General features: G+C 37.8%; 1 long non-coding RNA gene across 1 annotated transcript; it reads left to right on the top strand.

Moving 5' to 3' along the window:
- Nucleotides 1-423: 423 nt before the first annotated feature.
- On the top strand, nucleotides 424-22,018 carry LOC149799305 (uncharacterized). Its single transcript, XR_016421147.1, has 5 exons — nucleotides 424-859; nucleotides 1,365-1,486; nucleotides 11,880-11,994; nucleotides 21,349-21,455; nucleotides 21,908-22,018. It is a non-coding gene; the product is annotated as an uncharacterized LOC149799305 (long non-coding RNA).
- The last annotated feature ends 3,879 nt before the right edge of the window (nucleotides 22,019-25,897 follow it).

Raw genomic sequence — 25,897 nt, 5'->3', positions numbered from 1 at the left:
CAAAATCTTAATAGCAATTTGATCACTTTTGCGTCATTTGACAGTAAGAATAGTAATAAATAGAGGATAATTTCTTTTCCTACGTTAGGCCTAATACCTGGTATGTTTTTTAGTGTGGTACACACACAAAAAACAACCCCAAAACAACACTAACAACATTTTAAAAAACCCACAAAAACGAGTGCCGTGCCGAAGCCACGGGCTAAAATGCTTTATTATCATTTTTTTTTATTTATAGCATCAATCACAAATTGAAATATATACAGTATTAGCGTTGGAAAAGAAAGTTTTCTTTTTGTTATATTTTTTTTTCTCACCCTAGCGAAACACTTTCTGCAAATGACCTTAATAAAGAAAAATAATAAATTAACCTAAACCACTTTGAATGTCGACCGTATCTTTTATTTACACGGCATCATGCGCGGAAGAAAATTCCAACTGAACCGGGATTTCAGACAGCAGATGAATTGAAGTTGATTCATTGAACATCATTAGCAATTGTACAATCAAACAGATGCAACAATGAAAAGTGGAACTATGAAAAATCGAGAATGTTAGATTTGCGAAGGATTTATTCCGAATCATTGTCTGCTAATAGAGAATTCATGTCAGTTGCTGTGTCGGCGATGCCCACACAGCGCGCCGTCCAAATGTGAAGTTGCGTTTTGCTGACAGACATAACACTGTGCCATAATTTATCTGATGGCATGTAAAGAATCTGCTTAAATTATAGTATTTAAAAGTTTCTTCATTTTGTAAGAGCTCAAGAAATTAATTCTGGTTTGAAAGACAAGATGACGGTAAAACTCAGAAGACGTAGCTGTACAGTACCGTTGGTGTTGGAGACATCATAATAAAGGTAACTGCGTTAACTTCGCTTTTTGTTTGGTAATTTGTTGGATATTATCTTTTGCTGATCTTCTTTGAGCTTGGAGTAAATTTTACATTCTGAACATTTTTATTTGCACTTATCTGCTTAATATGTATTGCTGGGATATCATATAGAATATGAAGTCAGTATAATGGTACTATATTACATATTTGAATGATAAAAGACTGGTAAATGATATAATGATAAACTACAAAATAAATAATTTGCCCAATATCCCAAATATGTTAATTAAAACAAACATTGAATGTAAATTCAGATATAATGAGCAGTTGTAAGAAGTAAGAAATAACATTTTATCCATTGAACCTGTTATGTGTTATCATCATCAGTTTTAAAATAAACACATGGAGACAAGTTTGCTTAAATTCTAAAATTAACACACACACACACACACACACACATATGGTATTTTAATCTAATACAGAAATGGTGACATTGATATATGCAGACCAATAGTTTTTTTCTTCTACAGATATAAATTAAAAAGCCTAATTCTGAGAGTTTCACCTACAACATTCATGATGGGAAAGGGCCACTAATTAAGAGCTGACATATGTGGAAGAAAAATACCATCCATGTTGAAAAGGGCTAGAGGTAATGTGAGAAAACATAATTTATCAATCTTATTTAACATTATTGTTGATATTTTATCTCAACTGGTCAAAAGGCTAAGTGGGTTTATGTAATGGTCGAGAGTGTGTTATTTATTTCACATCCCCTTCTGTCTTTCAACAGTAAGAAATTAGCTACTTTGGAGTCCATAGTTCTGATCAATTTGTTTATATAAAACTTGGTTTTGGGCTTAAATCAACATCTTGGATAAATCTAATAATGAGGAAAATCCAAGTATATACATGTGATCATGTATAAGATTAGTTGAGTTTTTTAACCAGCCTAAAAGCCATACTTCCACAATATAGGCTAAAATCATTAAGTTGTCCTTGAAGTTTGATGAGTGTTAACCATTAATAATAATAAGGTGATCTTTCATCTGAGTATGTTACCACCGCATGCAATATTTATACATGTAGTGCAGTTTTTACTAAACATAGAATACATGCTTATATAAATGAGATCTAGATTGAAGAAGTGAAGATGCATACAAATACATGAGGTTATAACCACTACTGCTGATTCAAGTTTGATCATGCTTGGCCATTGGGCTTATAGAGTCAAGTTTCACAATGATGCTTATTATGAGTGTGATAAAGGTATGGTAGTGAAGTGACCTTGCATCTGATTGGCAGAGTTTCTTATGATTTGCACAACAGTGTTTATGATCCAATTTAGATCTGACTTGTTTAATTATTTGCTTGTATGTCTGAGGCTATAAGCAAAATCTATGCATATAATGTGGTGGTTCTACATCTCACTAGCCATTCTTGCTACTGCTCTTAAAACTATTTCTCATTAATTTCATCAGACTTGGTGAATAGATTTATCTCATCAAGATATAGCAAAAGAGCAATTTTGTAAAAAAAATATTCATTCATATTAAACTCAAATTCTGCATCTGATTGGTTGACCTTGCAAATACTATAAGGGCTCTATTTCTGACAAAAAGATTATTTTGATTTAATGTAGCAGAAATGCTTATATGATCAAAACATTGAACATATTTGATGACAAATAAGAAATAGTTTTTCATGCAAATTTGATAAACATTGATAAATCGGTTCATATCATTAAAAGCTTGGAAGAGTTTGATTACATGTGAGACCATCACATATTAATCATTCTTTATTTAGAGAATTATTTTTGTCAGGATTTAGTAAAATATGTAAAATCAATATGGACTGGTTTTGTTATGTACAGCAACACTAGTTGTTTACTGAGTACTGAGGGAATTGGAGTAAGGCAAGGGTACATTGCAGTAGGTAACCTGGTTGACTTGATAACAGGATTTTAACACAAACATTTTTATCAGGAGTCTAGCATACTAACCATTGATTCACTGCAGATCCTGCCCCCATTAGTTACCTTTTAATACATAAAGCATTTGGGTTTTTTATGTCACAAATCCCATAGGGATTAAAATTAACATCATAGGTCTCACTGGATAGTTTCGTATTTTGACATCCCTCTAATTTTTAAGGTAGAAGGCATGAACCTAATTATCACAAGCCTAGCATTTATAAATTTACACATAAGCTAAATCTATAATGTGGTTCAGATTTACTTCGAGTTAGGCATGGAAATAGGTTGGCTTGTTGGTGACTGCCTGTCACAGTTAGATGAGCATTGGAGATCATATGCGTAACTTAGTCTGCAAATGAGCTGCCGACTTTTATTTGTGTCTGCTACAGAGGTAAATATAAAAAAATCTTGATGGTAGAGGGGTGATGAAAAGTATGCTAATTTGTTATAGTACTAGTGAACTTTATTCATGCATAAGGCACATACTGATTCTTTTAGTTGCCTTGTCACAGAAAAATATTGAAAATAGCTATTTCTAGTAAAACATTAATGTAAAATGTACCTGCATCCTTTGACCCTACCAGAACCAAACTAAAAGCTCAAATTTGTGCAGCTGCTTTTGCTCATCACAAACATAATTGGGAGTATAACTGCTAACCCTACCCTCTAGCACACATTTCATTCATTCATTGGATTAAAGTCACGTGCACCTTTCGGTATGTGCGACTGTTTAGTTTGTACACGTTTGTGTACTTTTTGAATTTAGCGATTAACTTATACAATGCCCCCAAGCAAGCAAGCCGAAGCCCAGGTGCCCCAAAAGGTCCCGCCCAGGCTCTCGTCGCTGCAACCTTCTCCATCGTTGTACTCCGTTGGTGGTCTGTTTCTGCATCTCCTTCCTCTCTCATTTCAGGCAGTAACCGAAGCACACCAGCAGCAGTATTATTAAATTTTCGTTGCAATCAATGCCCAGTTCCCTATATTTATTGGGCTATTCCTGTACTATCTTGCCAAACATGTGATTGTCACATACGCTTCAGATATTCCGGAGTTGTGAATTTTCCTATCTTTTGTAAGGTCTATTAAATTTTGTGTACTTTGCGTACTTGAATTTTCCGGAAATTTTTTCACATCTAGTAGGCTTTTAGTAGCCCTTTATTTTGTTTTGGAGATCTCAATTTCGTTAAGTATTTCGTACGTGTGGCTTTAAACCAATCAGTGTGTTTCAGGGCCAGTAAGTTGTTGGTCAAAAGAGGGCTTTCGTGGGTCAGAATGAAAGCCCTATGTGGTAAAATTTGTTTGTAAAAAAGAAAAAAAAAAAGAAAAGAAAAGAAAAAAAAGGTGGGTAGGGAGTGTGTATGCTATATTTGTGTGATGGCTATAGATATTTTTGTTCGTTTTTCTGCTTTTCCCACATATCCCGACAACACACATTCACGCTCACTTTCTCATTCACACTTATAAGTAGATGTGGGGGTGGGGGTGGCCTTATTTATTTTGTTTGATTTCGGGAAGGCAATTCTTTTCATACTGGGGGGTGGGGGTGGTTTGATTATTTGAGGCATACTCTTTTCATTGTTTCTGCCTTCATTCCCCAAGGTCTGCAAGTGTCCTGTTCTTTCTTCTTTTACTGCCTTAGGACGTTTAACTTCATTCTGTGCCTTTTCCTGCTCTTCTTTATTTCAGCTCTTTCTGCCTTATCCCGTGTCCGTTTCTGTTTTGGTCTTCTCGTCCTTTTGATACTGCCATGTTCGCCGTGAGATGTTTTCTTCGAGGGAGGTGGTTTGATTGCCTTTGTTTCCCTTCGCTTTGACCACTTGGCTATTTACCTGTTATTTTTGTTTAGCTTAGCTATTTGTGATTTATTTTAATGTATATTTTTTTTTTTTTTATTTTTTTATATTTTTTTTTTTTTTTTGAACCTACGGGGCCTAGCATGCCATTATAATTCCAAAACAGTGATTTTGTAATATTCGTCCTTATCTGGTTTTTATTGTTCGGGTTATGAGCGGCGGTGTCAGTCTGTGAACCCACTAGCCCGAGCCGGCCGTCACAATTCCCAAACAGTGATTTGTAATATTTTGATTGGTTTTTTTCTTTTTTGGTTCGATCTTTTAGGTTTATTGGTTTTAATTTCTTTACATGGTCTCTCTTTATACCCAACCCTTCATTCGGTTTAGATTTGTCCCCTTTTGCCTATTTTGTTAATGAATGTCATGATGTTATTATAGGTCATTCCTATGTTATTGTTTTTTGCCACAAGTAACTCCGGGTATGTCCACCGTTCTCCTATTTGTTCCTGTTGAGATTTTAGTTCGGCCCTTTCCTGGTTGTATTTGGGGCATATATTTATTAAGTGTGCGATTGTTTCTGGAGTTGGGCAGTAGGGGCAGTTTTCGGTTGGTCCCCTTTTTATGTGTTTCCCTGCGCATCCTGCCAATAGTGTTTTACCTGTTCTTATTCTATTTATTATTGTTATATCGTATGGATTTTTGAAGGTCGGACTTTCGACTTTTCTACTTACTTTTTTCATCATCGTGTGTATTAGACTGTTTGCATCCGATTTTTCCCATAGCTCTTGCCACATGTCATTGATCTTGTCCCATGTTATTGATTTCAGTGACGCTGTATGCTATATTTTGGGCTTTTGGTTCGTTTGTGGCGTTTTTTGCTTCTGCATCTGCTTTGTCATTGCCTGGGATTATGGATGTGAGAGGGTATCCATACGAATTCAACGTGTTTGTTGTTTTTTTCAATCTCTTTAAGTAGCGATCTTGCATGATTAATCATATTAGGTCTGCTCTTGGATTGGTCCGTTGCTAACGATTGTAGTACACTGTAAGAGTCGCTTAGAATGACTGCCTTAGTTGTGGGGTATGTTTTGACGTATGTTAATGCCATTAGTATTGCCATGAATTCTACCGTGTATATAGCGCATTGGTCTGGGAGTCTTTTTCCAACGGTGACATCTAATTTTGGGATCACTATCCCCGCTGCAGTTTTATTTGGATTTTTGGTTTTTGATCCATCTGCGAAGATTTGCGTGTATGTCTCGTATTTGTTGTCAATGTACGTTAGTATTGATGCTCTTAGTCCTATCGGGTCATTTTGTTTTTGTCCTAGTTTACGTAAGCTAAGATCTATTTGTGGTGTGGGACAGGTCCACGGGGGGTCTGGGTAGTACCTTATTTTTTCTGGGTTGATATTTGCGATTTGAAATTTCCTTTTTAATTCTATAATTATTTTCCCACTAGGTATTTTTTATTTTTTCCTTTTGTATCGAATGGTTTGTCGCATGCTAAGAGGGCTTGTAGCGTGAGGTGGTTGGGTTGGTGTATTGATATTCGAGTCGAGTATCGCAGCATCAATTCCTTCCGCCTTAGGTCTAGCGGGGGTTCTCCTACTATTATTAAGATATCTTGTGTGGGGGTACCATTTAGGACGCCGGTGCATACCCTTAGCGCTTTTGATTGGACTGTGTCTAGTTTCTTTAGTAACGTGGCGTTCGCCGCTCCATATACCTGGCAACCGTAGTCCAATTTTGCTCTTATAAGTGCTCTATATAGGGTAACGAGTGTTTTTTGATCAACCCCCCCAATTCACCCCTCTGAGGTTTCTGTGGAGGTTGATGTCTCGTTTGCACTTCGTTACGAGTTCTTGGATATGAGCTGCCCACGTGAGTTCGTGGTCGAATACCATACCTAGGAGTGTCGCTTGTTTTTCGAATTTGATGGGTACCCCCTTTAGGGTTAAGTTTGGAGTGGGTGGGGGGTGGCCACCTCCCGGATTGGAAACTATGCCTACTGTTTTTAGAGGTGACAATTTAAATCCCCATTTATCTGTCCAATTTCCTATATCGTTTAGTCCTTTTTGTAAGTGCTTGGTCGTTTCTCTGCTGGCCGGGTTGCCAGTTTTCCATACGGCGCTGTCATCGGCGAATTGGGATAAGTCAAGGTGGTTGGGTTTTACCGCTGTTTCCAGGTCGTTTATCATTATATTAAATAAAGTTGGGCTGATTACGCTTCATTGTGGCGTGCCATTTTCCAGTTTGTATCGTTCGGAGTAGTCTTGTCCTAGTCTGACTTGTATCTTTCTATCGGTTAGGAAGTTAGCAATAAATTTGTATATATTGCCAGTTATTCCGTATGGTTTAAGTTTACTTATCAGTCCCTTAGTCCACATTAGATCATATGCTTTTTCCATGTCTAAGAAGATGGCTGTAACATATCTGGATTTTTAAAATTTTTCTCTAGATGCTAATTTGACAGCGGTTTCTAGTCTCATGAGTTGGTCTATTGTGCTTCGGTAGTTGCGAAACCCGCTCTGTGTATTAGCTAGTAGTCCTTTGCTTTCTAAATGGTATTTCAGCCTGTTGTTTACCATAATTTCCATTATTTTACATATATTGTCTGTTAGTGATATGGGCCTGTATGATTTTATATCGCTTGAGGGTTTTCCAGGCTTAAGAATCGGGACCACTACTGCCTTTTTCCATCTTATAGGTATGGTACCGGTTTCCCATATTTTATTAATGAGGTTAAGTGCAATTGTGACAAGTTTTTTGGGTAGGTTCTTGTACATTTCATACCCCAAAGTGTCCTCCCCGGGGGATGTGGTCTTTTTGCCGGCGAGGGCCTTTCTCCATTCGGCTTCTGTAAACGGAAGGTTTAGTGGGCCGTCATTATTTCCTGCTTCCTTTATGTTGTCAGAGTTGCTTTCCTCAAATTGCCTTTTATGATTTTTAAACTTATCCTCTAAGTTGGTATTGCTACACATGTTGGCGAAATAGTTTGCGAATAATTCTGCCTTATGTTTGTTGTTTTGTCCAGGTATGTTGGGGGTTATTGATTTAGTTTTGCCTCTCATTTTTTTAATTCTTTGCCACACCTCCTTCGATTTTGTGTTAATATCTAGTTTTGAGCAGAATTCTCTCCATGAGTTTTGTTTAGCTATCATAATAGTTTGTTTGGCAGTTTTTTCCTTTTCCTTGTAGTAGTTAAAGTCCCTATTATTTTTAGTTCTTTTGAATTTGTTTAGAGCTCTTTTTTTCTCTTTAATTGCTATTTTACATTCATTATTCCACCAGGGCACCGTGGGTTTGGGTGCTACTCCTTTAGTTTTAGGAATTGTTTCTTGGGCCATTGTGTTAATGGTTTCTATTAATTTGTCATTAAAGGTGTCAATGTCCCGGTGATATATGGTTTCTGGGTTGATTGAGTCACCTATCTGTTTGAACCTAATCCAGTTGGCCTGTTCGTATTTCCATCTTGGTGTGAAGGACGCTTTATTTTGAGGTATTCTAATTTGTATTTCTATATTTATAAGGTAATGGTCACTTCCCATAGGGTCGCTTTCATCAACTTGCCAATCAGAAATGCCTGCTAATCTTGGTGTGCATAGAGATAGGTCTATTGCTGATGTGTGGCCTGTTCTGTCATCTATCCGGGTGTGCATTCCGTTGTTTAGAAAAACTAAGTTGCATTTTTGTGCCCATTTTTCTACAATTTTTCCTTTAATGTCCGTCTTTTGACTCCCCCATAGTTCATTGTGCGCATTGAAGTCCCCGCATATTACCACCCATTCTCCACAGTCTTTAATCATTTTGATTGTTTCGTCTGCACTTAAATTGCGCTGCTCATTTGTTTCATAGAGGTTAACGATTAGTACCTGCTTAGTTTGAGCGGTTATTTTGACTATCTGTATTTCGAAGTCATTGGGCGGTCTACTATCTGTTAATTTATGCATTTCTGATGTAATTCCATCTCTAACAAAGGTTGCTAACCCCCCTCCTCTTGCTGTGGGGGATCGATGCTTTAGGTATTTGGTGTTGTAGCCTATGATGTTTGGGATACGTGAGGTATCATTTAGGTGGGTGTCCTGTATGCATATAACATCTGGTTTTCTTTCCTGTTCAAGTATTTTGTTATTTAGTTGGTCAGCGTGGGCCCTAAGGCCGCGTGCGTTCCATTGCCATATTTTGATTTCTGCTCTGGAATCCATCTCTAGTGCAAAAAGTCTTAATAGTTTGTTTAATTTACTGTTGTTTTCATTTTATGCGTGTTTCCTACCAGTGAGGGTGCTACCTATTTATTTTGTTTTTGGTATCCTGATTTTTGTTTTGGCCTGCTTATAGTTTACCCCATGGGAGATCATATATTCGACTATTAGGGCTTCTCTAAGAGCCCTGGGGCATTCTGCGTGGTTTGGTTTGTGGTTACCACTACAGTTAGCGCAGTGCTGATTGGTGGCGCTACATGTTTTCCGGTCTGGGTGGTGAAGACCACATTGATTGCACCAGAATAGGTTTCCGCAACTCTTAGAGTAATGCCCCCAATTTTTGCAGTTGCCACAGAACCGTGGTTTGTTTTTGAAAGCAAAAATTTTTTTAGCCTCGAGTTTTTCGGCTATTTTGATAGTTTCTGGGGTGGCGCCCTTAAAAAAGAGTACCACTGCAGTGCTATCCTTTCCCCTTCTTGTTTTTAGGCGGATTGCTTTCTCTACTTCCTGTCCTTTACTCCTTATGTAGTCTACTATTTCATTGGTTTTATTTTGAGTTGATACGTATATGACTCCTTTGTTGTGTGTTTTTGGGGGGTTTGGGTCTATGTGTTGTTTTGTTCTGTTGTGTCTAGTGACCTGAACATTTATTTGGCCTATTCTTTCAATTTCCATATATTTGGCAATCTGTTGTTCAGTGGTGCATTTGATTATCAGCAAGTCATCTCTAGTGCTTTTAAGCGTGAATTCTCCTTGGTGATGTTTGTTCAATTGCCATGCTATGGTTTTAAAGGCTAACTTCGTTATTTTGGAATTTACTCCCTTGACGAAGAGAGTCAGTTCAGCGGGGTGTTTCTTGTTTTGGATATTTTGCAGACTGGTCTTTTTTCCCCTGGTGTTTGTCTCTTTAGCTGACTTTGTTTCGTTGTCCATAACCGGCTTGCTGGGTCTTGTATTGACAGTTAGTGTGTTCCTTATTCTTTCTAACTGGTATTTGGGATTTGGTTTTCCTATTATTCTTACCTTTTGTTGAGTCGTGTGTGACTGCTTTATTTGTGGTAGGGTGAGGGCGTTCTGTTTCATCTAGTAGGTTCTCAGTTTGAGTCCCCTGGCTGCTAGTGTTTTTAACCAGCGTGGTCTGGGTTGTTTTTGTGCTTGTTGAGTATTGTTCCTCAGTTTGGGTACTCATGTCGGATGTAGTTTTGCGGTTACTCGGTAGATTGTCCACATTCTCGTTTACGCTTGGTGACAGGTAGAGTCTACTCATCGAGTCAGTTGGGGTCGAGTTGAAAATTGGCGTTAAGAACTGTATCTGTCGTTTTTCTCTTAGGTGGGATGAGACTGCTTCGGAGTAAGTTTGCCTTAGTTTATCTGCCTTTAGGTTGACCAGGCAGCTGAGATAACTATTTGATGATGTGACATTAATTTTGTTGTTATCCATCTTGAGTTTCTTTATTTGATGTAAGGTATATATGACGGGATATTTCTTTATCTGTCTTAACTATACTTTATTCTACTTAGTACTATGAAAAAGCAACAGCTGTAAGGGGATATGCAAATAGCTTTTATTCTGATTTGTGTAATTAATTATTATATTACTATTATCCAATTTAAACTTATTGAAAATTATTTTCTAGCCAAATGGTCAAAGTAAAAGGTTTTACTTACCCCGATCCAATTTTCTTTTTAAGATCTTTAGAGTTTTTAAATACAGCCTTCTAATTATACAAGTTTCATTACATTGGTCAATAATTAGTCACATGTGATGACACTTGTAACTAATCAAACCACAGCAACTGAGAGCAGACTAAGCACTGATATTTATATGGTACAGTGGCAATATACAGTCTGTCTGCTGCAACACATGAAACAAACTGGACAAATCTGAAAGCCTTGAATTTGACTTTATTTATCTGTATGGTAGAACAGAACCTGAGTTGAAAAGCTTTTAAAGAAAGACCTTGATATCAAACCTAATAATAACTGCAGGAGTTATATTATGGATAATTAACCATTCTCTCAGTTTCAAACTGGGCATTCCATCCCATGGGGTTCTAAATGTAAACCAAGTGTAACTGATATCCTAATGAACTGTAAAGACCATAGCAGCACAACAGCAGGGGACCAGGTATGTCCAGATCCAGAAATCACAGACCAGTTTCAAACTGATGATGAACCACATAAAAATTACACATCTGCTAGAACTTATGTTATGAAGATAACTTAAATTGCATTATTATTAATCCTCCTCCTCACATTCATCATAATTGAGATGCATCATATATGTTTTATTGTAAAATAGTTTATGCAACATAATTCAGTGAAGACCTTTGCTGCCAATTTACCAGTGAACCATTTGTTTCAATGAACATATTTTATGTTGTAACAAGGAGCATCATTTAAACATTATGATACACTTATCATACCTGTATATGAAATCTTAATACTAACACTTATACTTGCAATACTACTACTAATAAAAACACCTGCATTGATAATTTGATTATGTTCAATTGGACTTGTATCTAAATGATCACCAGCTGTATGAAAAGACATATTTTAATATATAGATATTGGATGGAATACTAGTTACCACAATTGAATAGTCATATGATAAATGATATATTATTTTAAACAATTTATATTTGCAGTGAAACATACTTTTACATTATTTTCACTTAAATTTCATTTATAGAGCAGTATACTCTGCATTCATTAAATTACTGAAATGGTTATAATACAACAACAAATACTGCAACTTCCAGAATCACAAAAATCAAAAGATATAAACAAAAACTTCCCTACATGTATCAACAGTTGTCACTTAATAGACAGAACTCTGAAGATTTAGAATAGGATGTTAACAAATTAGGTATTCAAGTTAAAAAGAAAAAAATACCAAGTAAGCTTACTACCAAAAAATCAAACAATAACAGTGAATTTTAGTACATTCCCAGGAAACAGAATATATGATTTTTCTTAACTTGATCTGATACATCTTAAATCTATAGAAAATGATTCATATTGTATGACTAAAATATTATGTAAACAAAAATTCCATCACTTTTTTCAGATGCAACATGCATACCCCAACCCATCCTTCTTGATCATAAAGTATACCAGCATTCCACTATAAGATGGGGAGCTGTAGTGGCTCAGTGGTTAGCTTTCTGGACCTGTGAAATAAGGTAGGTTCAAATTCTACCATCAGACCAACCTGGGTTAGCTACCATGGTGTGTCCTTGGGCAAGGCACTATACTTAAAGTGCCTTGGCACTAAATAACTTACTTGTGTTGGTTTACCATAAAAGGCCAAACCAAACACAAAAAAACAACAACTTTAAAATATGAGTTTTGTCAATACTAAGTAATTGAAAATCATACTGAAGAAATGTTTTTGTTAATACAGATTAATGGATCTAAAAAATCTCTTTCTTCTGCAGGAGTTTAAAATGTTAAATTAAAAAGGTCATGGTACACATTGCCTTGTTCGTACACATCAGGCTCCGTAACCCATATCCAACTAAAAATTTTAGTAGAGTCTGAATAAAACATATTTTAATCTGGATGATAATATTCTTTCTCCATTCATATATTACACCACCAAGATTGATCCAAATAAGATTACATTTTACTATAACACTGAGGATGAGTATGCCTCTTAACAACTTACAAATGTGGAGAGAATGGAGTTAAACTGAACTTTGATTTCTTTTCAACCATAGCACAAGATGATCATTTATTATGAAAAAACCTGAAGAGTTCATAACCATGACAGTCTTGATACAATATAAATTCAATATATTATTGTTGTCTTGAGGTATAGTTCTGTATATTACAATCTCACACAAGATCAGGGTATATTTTAGTACCATACAGTTAATTCGGGATTGTATTAATACCTATTCTGGTGAATGAACATTAAATAAGATTTACTATTTTGGAACCAGTTGCAATAAAGTTTACTAAACAAGAGAAAATATGACTTTACTATAATATCTAAAATGTAAAATCTGCAAACAGAATACTTGCTTGACTTTACACTTCAACTATATCATAATATTTATTTGAAATGAATTTATACAAATGGCATTAAATTGGGTTTCAGGCTGGTAATGACAATGGTAGTAGTGAATAGGGACGGTCTAGGGACTAGGGAACTTCCATGTTAAAAAGGGTATATCCACTCTGGGGACTATGTAATTTAACATGGGAGAAAAAAAAAAAATATCCATTCTAGGGACAAGGGGAATTTAACATGGGAGAAAAAAAAAAAACTATTCACTCTAGGGACAAGGGAAATTGAACATGGGGAATAAATCGTGGGACTGTCTTGGGACTAGGGGAAATGGAACAGGGTCGGGACCCTATTTTAATAAGGTCCCGACCTGATGGGTCTATGAAAATGGAACAGGCGAAAATTGAAACAGGGAGGGGTCTCTATTTTTTTATTATTTTTTTAAACAAAAAAATAAAAAAAGGGGTAGGCAATTGAAAGTCAAGATCTTTTCGAGAGATAGGAATGGCCCTGAAAAGGGCCTTTGGTTTTATGTTAATATACCCTTAACATAAAGGGCATCTGTGACATCTTCTTCTTGACCTTAGGCTGTGCCTGACTGCAGGACCATAGATTAAGACTCTTTTGAGGCATCCTTGATGCTCCACATAAGATTCTTCGCATCCACAGGCTGGTGTCTGTCCTGTGGATAACTGTCCAGTTGGATCGGACATACATTGATATGTCCGTCCGGAACATCATCGAAGACACAAGCGTTGAAGATTGTACATCGGTCCACATGTTGGGGTGCTGAGTAACAGGTGAAGGAATGCAGTGAACTGTACTTATTTATAGGGGGAGGAAGGATTGAAACGGATTGAGTTTGTTGACCAATCCAAACACGCGTTACAAAATTCAGTCAGCCCACGTCCAATCCGAAGAGAGCAGTCTGTGACGTCACATAGTCTATATAGATTCGCTAGCGCCTGTGCGTAGTCAATCTAAGCGACAGTTTTTCAACATGACGGAAACTCAGAAAACGATCAGTTTGGGTGCACTGATGGTGGAGACTACCCAAGGGAACCCAGACTTACTTTCAGAAGAGGTGAATTGGGATTTTGTGGATTTTTTTACCTTGCAAGAATTTGTTCCTGAACCTTCGTCACCTTCTCCTTCATTACCGCACATGGAAAATTTTAGACAGAGACAGAAAGAAGAATTGGAGAAATTTATACAACAGCAAAAGGAAGTGGAACAAGCTTTTCTCCTACAGCAACAGCAGCAAGAAGAAGAGGTAAGAAAAAAACAACAAGAAGAAGACGCAGCAGCAAAGAAACAAGGGTGTCAAAATCAAACGGTCACGGTACTGTTAGACATTTTAGTTAAGAAGTCTGAAACAGATGTATCAGACTTCTTTATTACGGCCGAAGAGAATACGACCTTCCCAAGCTAAACACTCCAACCCTGTGACTACGCCTACTGCACCATCCTTAGTGATTTCAACGAAATCATCATCAACAGTACGCAGTCCAGAAGTAGGCCTTGGCCATGGCAAAGGCTTAAGACAGTTAAAGTTGATTGTTTAAACTCACCCCTTACACCAAAAAAGGCCCTTTTCAGGGCCATCCACGTCTCTCGAAAAGAGATAGGCTTTCAATTGCCAATAACTAATAAAAACCATTTTACCCAATAGTACCTGTCTGTGTATGAGTGTGCGTGAGTGTAGGTTCTTATTTTAAAATCAAAACCCAAAGACACTTACCTTTTATAATTAATTTATTCTTTTATAAATATTTACAATTCACAATTCACAACAGAGCACTTTAAAAAGTTCATAGACTTATTCTGTCTCATTGTTCACTCTCTGTTTTTTTAATTTCTTCACCGTCATAGTCCTTTCCTCCTCTTCCTCTTCACTTTCTTCCCTTCTTTTCTTCTCCTGTTTCTTTTTCTTCACCTGTCTGTTTTCTTCCTCTTCTTCTTCCTCTTCCTCTGAAGAATCCCTCTCTTCTTCTGACTCCTCTTGTTTCTTTTTTGGGCAGTCTGGTGACCAATGTCCTTTTTCTTGACAATAATAACAGGTATCTTGACTTTTGTCTCTTCTAACCCCTTTTTTTTCTTTTTTGACGGTCTGGACACTCTGAAGACCAATGCCCTTTCTTCTGACAGATATAGCAAGTATCTTGACTTTTATCTTGAAAGGAAGGAGAGTAGTCCCTCGGCTGGTCTGAAGAGAATTTTCTAATGACCCCTCGCAAAGCTCTGATGAAACGTTCGATCTTGGTAGTCTCTTCCATTGTTGTGCTCAGTTTGAGAGTGAAATGAATAGTGAAAGGACAAGACACATACCCTTTATATACGCTGGTCTGCTATGACTATAAATTAATCCATGGTGTTTAAACTTTAGTCATTTGACTTTTTGCTATCGAGATGAAATGATCCAATTCATTTGAGAAGAAAGAAGAAGAAAGTAAGAGGCAGAAACGTGATCTATCGCCTCGTACTAGGGCTGAAGTCTTGGCACAAATTCATGCCAGTGATTTTGAAGAGGACATGAGTGAACCAGAATCCAAACCCTCTAAACAAAGTTTACCACCCTTAGTCAACCCTGAAAAGTACTATGACATTCGAGAGACGGAAAAGCGTCCCTCTAGAAAATTTAGAACTACGGCTTACAAATACACAGTGAAGTTTAAAGATTTCAAGTCTGAAGTACTGTTAGAGAAAGCAAAAGGGTTCATCACCGACATGTGGGATTCTTTGCTCACCACACTCAAGCGACAATGTCAACCCAAAGAAGATGATCGCTTGAGACTTTCCATACAACATGATGGCTTGAAATCCCCTGTTTGGATCGAGTTTAGCAGCCCTGCAGAATTGACCACTTCCAAAGTCATGGACAAGATTCAACACGTGCAACAATCTATTGACCAGTTTGACATCACCGATGGAAAAGCCACACTGGACATGACCCACGTCTCTCCTCCTCAAGGGACCGGACAATGCAGAAAGACCTTATTGGTCAACAACCTTCGCATTACCAAAACAAGTCTTGTCCAAATTAACAATTTTCAAGACCACATGTGTTTAGCCCGAGCCATCGTGGTGGGATGAACCTATGCCGACAAGAACGACATGGTAGAATGGAAAAGAGCCTGGGAGAACATTCGAAAATCGAACCGAGCCAAACAACGAAATGAAGCAGAACTTCTGTTACAACAAGCATGCCTGTCCAAAGACACATCCTGTGGCATTCCTGAGATGCAAAAATTGCAAGATGCCCTAGCTCCACGATACACCTTGAAAGTGCACCCTCAAGAAGTGCGCGGGTCTCTGTTGTTTCGAGGGAAAGACTTTAAGGATGGAAAATACATTCACCTCTATCATCACGATGACCATTTCGATACCATTACCACTATCACTGGATTCCTGGGATACAAATATTACTGTGAGAAATGTGACTTATGATGGTTATAATAATCGAGAGCAACACAAACATTGTGGATCGAAATGCTCAGGATGTTTGGCCTCTCAACCCTGTCTGAGCGAAGGGCAAGAACCAGTGCATTGTCCTGCTTGTCTGCGCACATTTGTCAGCCCTGCCTGTTACCAACAACATCTGAAGATGCAAGGTTCACAGAAGAAATGTGCTTGTCAACTCCTGAGATTGTGCCCAATGTGTGGACAAGGTCTATGTATCAACAGTACCAAGGCACACGTATGTTCAGGAAAGAAAAAATGTCACATTTGTCACTGCATTGTGGACTTGGAACACCAATGCTACATACAAAAATACCAATCCCAACCAGAGAAAGAGGATGGTCACAAGAAGAAGAAAGGCAATTTCATCTTTTTCGATTTCGAATGCATGCAAGAGACCAGTATTCACATTCCTAATTTCTGCATGGCTCATCGAGCGTGCGAGAAGTGATTCAAGAACCTATCTTGAGTTATTGCCCTCACTGCAGTAAGATTCCTGGAGGGCGTGAAAAAATCTTTCAAGGACTGAACACACTAGCCGATTTCACACAATGGGTCTTAGACCCCATCGACAAGACGTGGAGCCAAGAGGACATCGAACATTATTATGGAGATTGTCATCACCATGCCACGGTGATGGCTCACAATTTCTCCGGATACGATGGACAGTTTCTTTTGAGATGTTATACGGAACGTGGCATCGAGCGTCCTAAAATCACTTTGAACGGAGCCAAAATCATTTTCATGCAAGTGGGACAAGTGCAGTTTAAAGATTTGATGAGCTACTTAGCCATGCCTTTGAGTCGAATGCCTAAAATGTTTGGAATGACAGAAATGGCTAAAGGGTACTTTCCACACTTTTTCAATACAGAAGCCAATCAACACGCCGTTCTACCCCATTTGCCTCAGGCTCACTATTACGACCCTGACAACATGCGTACTGAACGAGAAACTTTCTACGCTTGGTACCAGGCTCACGCCTCCGACCCTTTCGACTTTCAGGAAGAAATGCTAAAGTATCGTCGTTCCGACATGGACATTTTACGGCGATGCTGTGGAAAATTTCGAGAACTGTTCATGGAACACGGAGGGGTTGATCATTTAAAAGAGGCTTGCACCATTGCCAAAGCGTGTTCCTTAGTCTACCGACAACGATTTATGCTTGAAAACACTGTGGCTGTCATCAGTCCTCAAACGACCAACTATGTCAAACGTCAATACTCGGTCAAAGCCCCATGCTGGTTGCATTACTTGTGCGACAAGGAAGACAAATGGATTCAGCATGCCCGCAACGGACAGGGCGAAAGATCATCGGAATGCATTCGGTCAATGGCTGGGACTTAGAAAACCCCAAGATCATGTACGAGTTTAACGGTTGCTTATTTCACGGATGTCCCGTCTGTTACCCTGACCGCGGCACTAAAAATCAGTTCTTACAATGAACCATGGAAGACTTGTACCAGGCCATTTGTCAGCCACGCCTAAAGTTAGAACAGGAAGGATAGCAAGTGGTGGAAATGTGGGAACACAAATACAATCACCGTTTGAACACCGATCCTGAGTTTAAACGCCTCATGGAAAGTTACCAGTTCATGGACCCCCTGAACCCAAGTAATAGTTTGTACGGAGGAAGGACCAATGCCACCTGTTTGCTGTACCAAGCTGACGAAGAGAAAGGAGAAGAAATCAAATACTTGGACGTGTGTTCACTGTATCCCTATGTGTGCAAATATTGTTGCTTTCCTGCAGGGCACCCACAATTGTTCACCGAACACATCGACCTAAAAAACATTCGACAATACGAAGGCTTGATCAAGTGCAAAGTTTTGCCTCCCACGAACCTATACCATCCCGTCTTACCTCGCCATTGCCAAGGCAAACTTGTGTTTCCTTTGTGCCGTACTTGTGCTGAAACGTGCAACCAAGATCAACCTTGTCATCACACCCAGGAAGAACGGGCCTTGACGGGGACATGGGTCAGCGTAGAATTGTTCAAAGCTCTGAACATGGGATACCAACTGTTAGAAGTGTACGAAATTTGCCACTTTCCCAAGACACAATAATTCCACAAGGGTGACCCCACACAGAAAGGCATTTTCGCAGACTACGTGGATGCCTTTTTGAAACTGAGCAAGAAGCCAGTGGCTATCTGTCCTGGTGTCACACTCCCGAAGACCAAAAGACATTCAGAGAGAAATTCTGGGCACAAGAAGGCATTACTTTAAATCACATTGAGAAAAACGAAGGCAGGCGATCGTTTGCCAAAGTGATGTTAAATTGCTTGTGGGGTAAAATGGCACAATGACCGTGTTTACCCAAGACGGAGTATTTGACCGAACCTTCCCGCTACTTTCAGATGATTCACGACAAAGCCAAATTCATGAAACACGTGGAGATCGTTCGTGAGGATTTGATCTTGGTGAATTACGAAGAAGATCTGAACTTTGTAGAAGATGACCCCTTTGGAAATGTCATCATTGCAGCTTACATGACAGCTCATGCTCGCTTAAAATTGTACGAAGCTTTAGAACTGTTAGGGGAACGTGTCTTGTACTTTGACATGGACAGTTGCATTTATATCGATCACCCGAGTCAACAGCACCCTGACATCGAAGGAGACCGTTTAGGAGCCTGGACAGACAAGCACCCCGATGACAAGATTCTAAGTTTCGTTAGTGGTGGTCCCAAAAATTACGGCTACGAATACTGGGACAAACAAGGAGAAGTGCACACGAAGTGTAAAGTGAAAGGACTTACTCTGAATTATCGTACCAGTCGAGTGGTCAACTTTGGCATATTGAAAGAAGCCTTGCAGTCTAGAGAAAGTGACCACCTATCAACCCAACAAGATTGTACGTTTACCCACTCACCACATCGTCAGTCGACCCTTGGAAAAAGTCTATCAAATCGTGTAGCAGAAGCGAGTGCGGCTTCCCACCCACTTTACTTTGCCGTATGGACATGTCGGTATAAAACATTGGTTGTAAGAGGATAGCCACCCACCAGAAGGATGACTTCGCCGCAGCAAGAATCGAGTGAGAAATCCAGTGAGAACTCCAAGTTCAAACCCTACCATTTTCCAGTCTTCTTACCTGATTATTGTGATTGTGCCCGTCGATTGGACACGTTTCAAAAATGGCCTACGGATAGGGAAGGATTACCTTCTTCGTATGTTTTAGCTAGAACAGGATTTGTCTACTTCGGACCCGAGTCAGGATTGGGATACGAAGTACAGTGTTTTGCTTGCGGACTGAAGTTACGAATGGATCTATGTATCTACAAAGATTCAGCTATTCTGGAACATACTCGATGGTCTCCGCACTGCCCTTACCTTTCAATGGCCTTTCCACCCATTAAACTACGGTACAATTATGACGGTACCTTCCAAAACTAGACGTAAACACATTGCATCCTATTTCATTGTTGTTTCTTTTCCACATAATAGCTTATTTTTTATAAAATGTTAAACTTTACTAATCTTTTTTCAAGATCACTTTAGTTTGCAAAAATATATCTTGTCATTTATTGGCATTCTACATTGAATTTTGTAAACTAGCTATAAACCTGACCTAATTACTCAACTTAACTGCTGACAGAAACAGTCTACAGTAAATGTATTTCATTTCTATAGCTCGATGGATAAACATTACATCTTTTAAAGCTGTGCACAGAATAGGCCGACATATCACGAGTCAGGAAAACATGGGGGTGGTATCCCCTGTGTCCAAAATTAATATCATTTTGAATAGAATATTCTAGTGACAATTGCCTCTTTTCAAATGGTAAGCATTGCTTTTTTTTATTTTCATCAATCTGTCAAATTCGATATGCATTTTGCTTTAATATTTGAGATGGAAACCTTAGGTGCATAGAAATGTCAGACAGCATTGTACATCATGGATGGTGTCCAACATACTTTTATGATCATAAAACAAAATCCCATCTTTTAGTTATGGCCACTGATTTAAAAAATATTCATCCAAGCTAAATATAATAATAATAATAATGAGGACTTTGTATAGCGCCTAATCTTTAGAAGCTCTAAGCGCTTTGCAACATTAGACAACATAAAAACATACACAATGATATGATTACAAAAACAAACACCATGAAATTAGAAAACATAAAAAACATGCTGAGAATATTTAAGGTAGTTAACATTATTAAGTCATTAAGTTTGTTTTTGTAGTCAGAATAAGTAGTTTTGAGAGCACTCTTGAATGGGATCACTGCGTCTTCGTGTCTAAGTTCAGTGGGCAATTCATTCCATGTTGCTGGGCCCTGGTATGCAAAAGAATGCTGTCCATGTGACTTTGTTTTCATAGTGAGAATAATGAGTATATGATTGTCGGAAGAGGAGTGTAAGTATCTTGCTTGTGTGTACACATAGGTGAGGTCGGATAGGTATGTTGGACTAGAGTCTGTCAATGAAACGTAGCACAGAGAACTAATGTTGTGTTTGATTCTGGATCGAATGGATAGCCAGTGTTGGGTACAGAGCAGCGGGGAGGTGTGCTCTGATTGTGGTACTCTAAGTATGATCCAAGCAGCTATGTTTTGAACTTTTTGAAGTCTCTGCAGTAGATATTAAGATGAACCAGACAGAATTGAGTTACCATAGTCCAGTCTTGAAAGCAGTAATGAACACACAAGTGTTTTAGTGGCATCAACTGAAAGATATCTGAGAATGGAGCTGATGCGTCTCAGCTCAAGATACGCAGCCTTGCATATGTTCATGACATGTTGGTGCAATGTGAGAGTACTGTCCAGAGTAACACCTAGGTTTTGTACTGCTTGTGTGAATTTAATGTTGGTGTTGCTGATATTTATTGTGTGAGGTAAAGGATGTGAATGAGAAAGTCTTTGATAAGTAAGTATGGCTTGATTTAAATTGTGTTTTTCATGTGACTTGCCAGAGATTTTTAAATGAATTGATAAAGTAACTTGAGACACATTTCAAAGTACATGTTTTAAAAATATTCCATTGATTATTGCTGGCATTTAGAAAAATGCAATGCATCCTTTGTTGTGAAACTTATTTTAAAACATTGTATTACTCATGCAGAAGCCTGCTTGAAAACTAATGGCAAAGCAAAGGCAAATGGAATGGAAGAGACCATATCAGAGACCCTCAAATATGCACCCAACCAACGCAGAATGATAAAAAACAAGGTAATCCAAATGACTCTTATTTCATCAATATTGGATTCAGTTTCGTCTTTTAAAGCATAGTATTTGCAAAGCGGATGCATTTCTAAACTGATAACAAAATCAGCTTATCCTATTGCCCAGGACTATCAGAGCTAGAGTCCAGCTAACTACAATATGCATATATCTTGTCTGATCGGACAAGTGCCTCCATTTGGAATTTTTATTCACATGAAATATTTGGATGAAATAAATTCATCTTTGTGCAAATTGATTGCACCATCCACTTGCCAGAAATGACAAGTAAGTGCAAAGTTATCTTGTATCATGGCTTAACGATAGTAAGGGAAGCACAAGTGCAGTGAAGAAAATTTCATACATTTTTATAATGCTGATTAACATGACTTCTGCATATGTAACTAGTGCTGAGATGATATGACTTTATTTAAGCATTACAATTTTGTTTTAATTTGCAGGTGCCTGAGCAGAAGAAGTAATAGATAAACTTTACAGTGGAGTTGGAGACTGATTCTGATTCATAATCTTAATTAAATCTAGAAAATAAACATTAAAGTCATATTAAAATATCTGTTGTATTGTTTCCTTCTTTCATTTTTCTCTTAAAAACAAATGTCTGAACCTTTAGTCTGTAAATTCAGTGGATTCCTTATCAGCCCATCTACTTTTACTTTACACCATGCTACTTTAAAAAAAAAAATGAATTATCCCCATTGGGGTAGGTCCCCCCAACCCCCCACCCTACTTTGTCAACTTACCTGCCACATTTAAATCTAATGGAAGGCCCTGCTGTAAAGCCTGTTAGTAAAACTACCCAACAAGAGGATTTCATACATTTGCAACTCCTAGATGGATGGTAATGTTTTCATTTTTGTAATGTAGATTTGGACATTCTTGCCACCAGTATGGAATATGTGTTTCAGAAACACAAGCAGCTTTCATCAGATTTGCATATAGGTTTTATATGTTGTGAGTATGTTGTAGGAAGTTTTTTTAAATAACATCATATGAGATGATGCCAGTGGAAATGGCAGAAAAGTGTCTGTATTGTTCACCAACTACACCTTGTTCTTACAAAATGTGGCTGTTACACATTCCCATGATGATGTCACTGACAGCCATCAGTGAGGAATGCCCCAACAAGCATAATACAAATTGCTTCCATTGTAATTGTTACAATTCCATTCTGACCACTCCGGTGTCCTAGTGGTTAGAGCGTCCGCCTCAGAAGCGGGAGGTCATGGGTTCAAACCCCAGCCAAGTCATACCAAAGACTTACAAAAATGGTATTAACAGCTACCTCGCTAGACGCTCAGCATTAAGAGGTTAGTGTTAGGACTGATCGGCCTGGTGTCAGGATAATGTGACTGGGTGCAACATCATACTACATGTTTGCAGCATGATGCCCCAGTGCTATACATCACTATAAACTGCCACACTGCAGACATCGTAGCAATATGACTGAAAAATTATTCAAGCTACGTTAAAAATCCAATCACACACACACAATTCCATTCTACGATCCAGAACCAACACTAATTCCGTACTACAGTTCTTGCATTTCAATCCAATTTTGCTTTTGAAATGTAGTGCCACTCAATTCATAATGAACCCATTCATTTCAAACACTCGCAAATACTTATTATTCCTGTCTACAACTGAAAAATATCTATATAAAAAAACGTGTAACTGTGTTTTATGCAAGGGCATGGAGATGCACAAAAACTTGCACCTGAAGCTTGAATAAAACCCCGACTGTGGATAAGACTTTACCCATCGATTACCCCAGCTTGGGGATAAATTCCGACCGTGGCGATTTATTATATATCCTATGACTGCTCCAGCTTGAGGGCAAAATCCAAGCACATCCCTAAAAAGATAACAAGTATAGCGGCTCTTTACCTTCTGTAAATGCTACTTGAGCTTCCTGATGCTGTTGTATCTGCCATTTGACAGAATCACGAATGTGGATATATTTCTTAATTGCCTCTAGTTGTTGAGCTAGTTTAGCTGTATGAAATTCCTTTGTGCAGACTCACTCATTATTAATATTACAACAGTGATTTAATTACACATCACCTGTCAGCACACCGATGATAAGTCAGTTATTTTATAACACACCAACAAGCTTGCCCCTTGCACCCCCCCCTTTTTATTTTATTTGGGCACCTGTGGACATGAATCTGCAAGGCTCAAATTGTCATTTTTAATATAAGATCTCAACATTTTTAAGGCCTTAATTTTAAAGACATCCTTAAAACCCCCAAAAAGGTTATCAACTGGATCACCAGCCTTCGTTTAGAGTAACAGCAAGTATATATATATATTTAGGTATAAGGAAACACAATAAAAATGTTTGATTTAACAATGACATATTTGCCTCAGGTCTGTGATCCTGAAGTGAATATTAACTGTCCATTTATTTTCTTGGCTTTTCTTTACTAGGAAATTGATTATAGAGATTTCTGCAATGGTGAAGGCAATGTAAAAATTGGTTACTATAACATACTTTTTACGCCATGTTTGAAAAAATAAATCCAATGGAAAGGTTATAGTCTGAAAATCTTCATTAAATTAAGTTAATATAGGGGAAAAAACTTTAAGAGTTCATAAATATTTTTCAGTGCTGAATAAAGATATAACATAACACTTTCTGCTGTGATTTTAATAGTTTCTGAGAGCATGAAAAATTTCTAGAACTATAATGTATAAATGTTTTCAAAAGATTATATTAATATGAGGGAAAAGTCTGTTATGAAATAAACTGACAAGATCTTGTATGAATTCATGTTATCTTTAAATATGATATTTGTGTGAAAATATCTGGAAGAAAAAACAAGATGGTGCCACTCACACATACAATGTGGTTGCCACAGTAGCCATATTAAGAAACTTTTTATCGCTACTTCTGAATGGATAATTGTGTCAGCGTGTCAGCATGTGTACAAAATACTTATGTTGATGTCTAGCAGGTCCTGAATGAGAATTATGGTGCTGTACAGACATCCTATAAGGCCACCAATGTGGCCATCCTGAAAATCTTGGTATAACTACTTCTCCTGAATGAATCGTCATATCAGTGAAAGACTTCTTATGTCTAGTTGGACGTAAATGAAAATAGTGCCAATCTAACCTCCAATATGGCTGTTTTAATGGGCATCTGGAAAACCCCTTCCTTGCTACTTCTCCTAGATGGCTGGTCATTTTGACATTGTGCTTTCACTAGATGACCTATTTGATGTCTGGTTGGCCGTAAATGGAACTATGCATATGGTTTTGATGTCTAGTTGGTCCTAAATGTGGTTTTTGCTGCTCATAAACTTCTAATGGTATTATAGTTGGTTCCTTAATGAAACTGCTGTACAAAATTAAAAGGCCTTCTCACTTTCTGTCAAGTTGGATACAATTATCTTTACCAGCTAGGATTTCTTGATCCTCTTTTTTATACATCAACCCTTCGCATATGTAGTTAGCTAAAACAGTATTTTGAACAATTAATTGCCCTCTTGCAAATACAATCCCAATTGCATGCTTTTACCAGTGTGAGAGCTCCTTATATAAGTAGCTAAGTATTCAGTAACTGAATTTCCACATCCACATGCATCAACTCAGAATTAAAAGTTGCAAAACATATACAAATTTGAAAATCTTGAGACATGTGTCACTTTGCATGGTGGGTGTTATGATTTAAATGCAACAAGGAAATTGAATTAGGGTTAATTTCTTTAAGCTGTATTCAATCATGGGGCCCTGGATTATAGAATGGTCTAGGCATACACATCACTAATCAACTCTCTCTAGTCCAACCAATGTGTGTATATGAGAAAGCTTGCCAGTAGCGTTATGTGTGTTGATTTCTTCCAATAAATATGTTGGCTGCCATGTAAAGTCTATGATGTCCTGAAAAATTGTGTTAAGCTCCATACAAGCAAGCTAAACAATCAATGATATAATGGAACAGTAGACACCATTTTAGCTAAATATGCCAAGAATTGATTTAGAGACTTGGTTAGTGATGATGACTTAAAATTGGCAAGGGATTAAAAAGATAAAAGAAATGACCTTTCATGGCACTGTAATATAACAAATGAGGAAAAACAAAAGTTTATTGCATTTGAACCTTTTGTTTTTTCACAGTTTCAATTTAAGTCATAAGGCCCCTTATTTTGCCTTACCAAACATATAGCAAGTTATTACCTCAAGCCCTAGCACTAATAATGCCTCACAAGTAAGCAGTCTTTTATGAAGTCTCAGGTCTGAGTATATGTCTAGCAATACTTATGTCCAGTTTGTTTATAAAATTCTTTCTCACATGGTACAGTTTTCAGAGAGACACGATAAATTCAACAAGTGTGGTAATGAAGGGACAGGCATTCTTTATTTATGCACACATCCCAAAGGGACATTGCTATGTTTGAATCAACACTGAACTGAAGAATGGAGCATCA

Source organism: Sinohyriopsis cumingii, chromosome 5 (genome assembly GCF_028554795.1).
Source record: "Sinohyriopsis cumingii isolate HCF-2022 chromosome 5, ASM2855479v2, whole genome shotgun sequence".
Lineage (NCBI taxonomy): Eukaryota > Metazoa > Mollusca > Bivalvia > Unionida > Unionidae > Sinohyriopsis > Sinohyriopsis cumingii.
This window is presented reverse-complemented; position numbering and strand designations above follow the sequence as displayed.